The sequence below is a fragment of the Scomber scombrus genome, chromosome 6, assembly GCF_963691925.1.
Source record: "Scomber scombrus chromosome 6, fScoSco1.1, whole genome shotgun sequence".
NCBI classification, from domain to species: domain Eukaryota; kingdom Metazoa; phylum Chordata; class Actinopteri; order Scombriformes; family Scombridae; genus Scomber; species Scomber scombrus.
Genome location: NC_084975.1, coordinates 26,300,210 through 26,305,634, shown reverse-complemented (window position 1 = coordinate 26,305,634; position 5,425 = coordinate 26,300,210).

Sequence of the window (5,425 nt, the reverse complement as noted above, 5' to 3'; positions counted from 1 at the left end):
AAACACGAATACAGACCTTCCAGGCTTGTCGGTTTGTCAGTGTTACACTAACCATTGGACCACACCAGCATGCGTCACTAATTCAAATCCAGGATGGGATGCTGTATTGGAGGAACCAATAAATCACTTGTGTCACAATGATGGTGTTTCATTTCCACCTCACAGAAAGAGGAGAGCATGATAAACTATTTATTAATCGATTTGTATTCCCTGTGGATGTGGTTGGCCCCCCTCCGGAAAGTTAATTGAAGGTGGTGGTTTGAGCAGCACACTGGTATTAACAGCTTTGGTCGACCTCCCGGCTCTCTGCTGGATACATATGACAGACAATAGGGGAAGGAGACGGAGTAGATGCAACTTACAATTCCACCTAATGTATACACAGTGCTATCAAACTAAAACAAACTTATATGAACGTTAAGCTTTATTAAAGTATGGAAAGCTCAATACATCATAGCTGTATGGGTCAATGACGTATAAGGATTTTCAACAACTCAATTTTAGAATAAAAAAACAAGCATATCTAATGCAGTAGTTCAAACATTCAGAATGTTGTGTACCTGACAATTCATATTACAATTTGAAAGTGATTTTAGTGGGGGTTTTTCAAGATTAATTGGCACTGGCCTGAAAAAAAAGTCATTTGGTGCGACCATGATTCATCTTGAAATATCTTTTCTAAATAAAAGATCATCATTTACAAAAATTAAAAAAAAAATTAAAATACTTTGTTTCCAAACACTTTATATTACTGAAAACTTGTAAAAAAAGATGTGAAGCGTGTTAAGTAAATTGATTTATTTCAATATGAATCATGGTCGCACCACATGACTCTTTTTAAGGCCAGTGCCAATTAATCTTGAAAAACACCCACTAAAATCACTTAATTTCAAATGTATAATATGGATCTTCAGTTACACAACATTCTGAATGTTTGAACTACTGCATTAGATATGCTTGTTTTTTATTATTCTACAATTGAGTTGTTCTAAATCCTTATACGTCATTGACCCGTATACTTTTCTTAATTTATTTTGGTTTATGATGTCAGGTTTTTGTTCTTACTTAAGGTCATTCTACATTCAGGATTCAGTCAGTGAGCTTATATTATATTCATGGGCAAGTCAACAGTGACTACGTTTGCCAGGAGCTGGAGAGTCCTGCATCTTATATGGATCAGGTTGCTGTAATGTACCATTGGAAAACTCTCTCTCTCTCTCTTTTTCTCTCTTTCTATCTCTCTCACTCTCTCTTCCTCCAACTTGCAAAAGCACATACACACACACACACACACACACACACACACACACACACACACACACACACACACACCAGAGCAATTTTGCACCCTTATCACCTTATCAAGCTTAGACCCTTTAATTAAGCTGTATTAAATTATGACATTAATTTAAATCTCCTGACCGAATCTTGTTTACAAAATGAATCATTTACGGGAAGGAAAACAGAGTCAAATTCAAATGTTGCATTTGGGCATTTTACAACCCTTCTTATGTTGCAATTGGTTTAAAACAGACATTTTACTTTGCTTTTAAATGTCTACTATTTAAAATAAAATGCTCCCTGTAACAATTTGTCATATTGCAATGTTGATGAGGTGAAAAGACAGCAGCATTCTATGCACTGTGTCAACACACATTACAACTTCAGACAAATATGAGGCTGCGAACACAAAGCCAGCAGACATCAGTATAACTTATGAGGAGCAGCTTACCATCCTGAGCCCCGCACTCATCTCCAGACGGCCAAAAATCAGCTCGGTGTGTAATCTCTCAGTCCCTCCGATCATTCAACACCAAATCAGGGTGTCAGTGACCCTTCTTAACCACCACATGTTAAAATAACACGCATACCTGTCCGGCATTCGCATCGCTCACGCCAGTCGAAAGCGCACTGACAGTCTGGACACACAAGAGATGGACACGGGTAAAGGTTTGGTGCGTCTGAGCTGGAAGTGTCCCGTTACAGCTCAGCGAGTGGTACTGCAGGACGAGGAGGAGGAGGGGTGAGGGGATTCTGGGCTATTGTGCGCAACAGAGCAGACTCCGGGTACCCAAGTTCAAGTTTGCGTAAAGGTGGCAATAGGCGCAGTATAGTGACCAGGAGAATGTGAGCTCCCTCTAACAGAAAAGGAGGCGTTTTACAAGAACTGAAGGCGGAGTGTGTGTCCACTCGACATCTTTCCCTTTCCTCTTTAGATACTATGCAATTCAAGGACACGAAGGGGATGCTCTCATCCGTGTTTCCCACACTGCTCGCTTTACGCGCAACAGGGGGCGCGGTTCCCTCCCAAACTGCCTTCAGTAAAGGTTGACTTAATCTGCAGTGAAGCACCAGATGGAGTCATATAAGACAGAAATTATAACTATGTCATGTTTTCATTTTCTGAAAGCCACACTGAGATGACCAACATTCACCTACCAAAGGAGAAAAATAGAACAAAAATAAAGTTGGATAAAATCATGTAACTCATTATTGAATTCAAAAGACATGATAAAAAGATATTTATCACATATGAATAGAAAAGGAAATTACATGTCCATTTGCCATTGAACAGCTGGCCACACTTTTGGTTGTGTAATAAGTCAACAGAGTTCAGTGTTGAGGACTGACTCTTCAAGACCAGCACATGCAACTTTCATGCCAACCTCTGCAACATCGGAACAGTTTCCACAAGGTGAAAGTTCGGGGGGGGGGGCGTTATTCTTGCAGATTTGTCTATGTCCCAGGCCTCACACACACTCACTTTGTCCTTGAGAGGCAGCTCATTAGCTTGCATGCGCCTGAGGGAACAGCTAAAACAAGCAAACACTTGTCCAGGTCCTTATGGCTGCAAACAGAGCTGACAACACATTAGTGAGGGTAGAGATGGAAACTGAAGAGGTGGGGAGGTGGGGTTCTTCTCTCTCTCTCTCTCTCTCTCTCTCTCTCTCTCTCTCTCTCTCTCTCTCTCTCTCTCTCTCTCTCTCTCTCTCTCTCTCTCTGTGTGTGTGTGTGTGTGTGTGTGTGTGTGTGTGTGTGTGTGTGTGTGTGTGTGTGTGTGTGTGTATACTGAGAACAGAGATGTTCAGCTTATTGAATCCCTCCATCACTATTCATTAACCTGCAGTGCAGCATATGCCCAGGGCTAGTTAGTGTATGCAACATGAGACTGATCACACACGCTGGGCTATTAGTTCTCAGTCAGCTTTTTTTTTCTTTCTTTTTTTCTCACAGAGGAGATGATGTTTCAGTCACAGCTGAATGGATTAGGTGCCCTGCAATCTACCTCACTGTGACAGTAATGCAATATACTTTTTTAATTCTATCTCATTTTGTGAGACTTTATCACACACATACAAACAAACAGACAAAAACACTCATACACCCTCATATAGTGTAGATTTGGCACAGGTGGTACCCGAGTCCTGCAACATTAAACCACGGTAACTTGTTTATATGTGCACCACCGCCAGCACCATCTCTGTTTCTCTGCCTCATTGTTTGTTTTATTAATCTCAAACACACACACACACACACCCACACACACACACACACACACACACACACACACACACACACACACACACACACACACACACACACACACACACACACACACACACACACACACACACACACACACACATTGTACACCTGCAACTGCCCAACATCTATTTCACACACATCCCAATGCGACACACCAGAGGCCAGCACACACATGCACACACCAGCAGAAAAACACAAAGATAGCCGCAGCCCTGTCTGTGCTAATAGCGAGCCTCAGTCTGACAGATTAAGAGTTTAATCCCTCACAGGCAAGAGAGGCTGAGATGAGATCGCAGCAGCCAGCCAGTGTGCTGGGGTCTGTCGAGCAGCAGTGTAAGGTGCATGCAGGAGAGGAGCAATGACTCACTCAGATATTTAAAAAAAAAAACCTGACCACACTTTCATACATATGGCCATCTAAAAATTTCGCCTTGATAGTCCTTTCTAACTTTTCCTACTTTAACTCTCCTTTGATTTCCCAATTTTTCTCCTCTCAGAGATTCTCTTATCATGCTCCCCTGCTGAAATTTGTTTGATCTCAGCGTTAGTATCTTTTTGATCAGGTTAATTGCAGCGGACGGTGTGAATAGACTGATTAACACTCAGCACCCAGGGTGGAATAAAGAGTGAGTGTAGGGTGGTGAGAAAAGGGAGAGCTAGTCATTGCAGAAAAAGGATAGGATAGGTTCAGGAAAGTGGAAAGGAGAAGGCAAAGGAGGTGAGGGAGGACATTTGATGGGGAAGAGAGAGGGAGAAGGTTGACAAGAGGGAAACATCTTTTAGAGGGTGGAAGAAGAGACGCTGAAGAGACAAGTGGGAACAAAGGAGTGGAATTAAAAGGAGAGGACAGGTTGATGAAACACTGGGCAGGTGGGGGAAGACGGCGTCTTCATCAGGTCTGCTTCAATGAATGTCTCTGACTGCAAGGTTCATATGATCCTGGGTTAATATTGTTTTCCTCTCATATGAATGAAACATCTAAATGTGGGCTGGTCTGTTGTATCACTGCAGACCCGAACTTAAAAGACAACAACAGATTCTTTATGTTTACACAAGACTCACCTTGTGCACTGGCACTGAAAATCACAAATCAAACACACGCACACATAGTTGTGGACACATGCGCCTTTTAACACAGTTTGTCCTGATGACCTTGAGGAGTAATTCAAAGACAAAGTGTAAATGGCTGGTCTAATATTTGAAGATTGCTGCTTTTAACATCCTCTAACTGAAGTTGGATGGGGCAGCTAAGAAAACCAAGATGTAGAGTCTACAGCAATGGTTGCAGCTATGTGAGGCTGGACTTGAGCTAAAAGCGTGCTAACATTCTCCTCTCCTAATGATAACTGTTGGATGTTGATATTTAGCAGGTATAAAGTTTACCATTTTCTTATTTTAGCATGTCAGCATGATGACAGTAGTATTGAACACAAGTATAGGTAAAAATTACTTTCTGACCAGCAGTGTTGGGGAGTAACAGTACATGTAGCCACGTTATGTCACTGAATTACAAAATAAATGTAGCTGTGATCCATTACAGTTACTTATTAAAATGTTGATGATTACAAAGGAGGTTACATCTGAAGCCAGACCTTTAAGATTTTACTCAGAGGGTTTTTTTCCTAATTTTTTAATATTTAACATGTTGCTGAATACATGTATTGCTGTTTTTAATTCTTTGAAATCAATATTGTTTATATTTTATAAATAAATCATGATGTGGGCTTATTTGGAGCAAACATGGGCTTAAATGGTGTCACAGTACCAATTTGACTTTTTTCATTAAATATTTTATATTCCAAAATCTACATGAACTAATGAATATATTTTCAAATAAGAGATAAATCTTGCTTTATAAGAAATTATCTCACTTATAAAT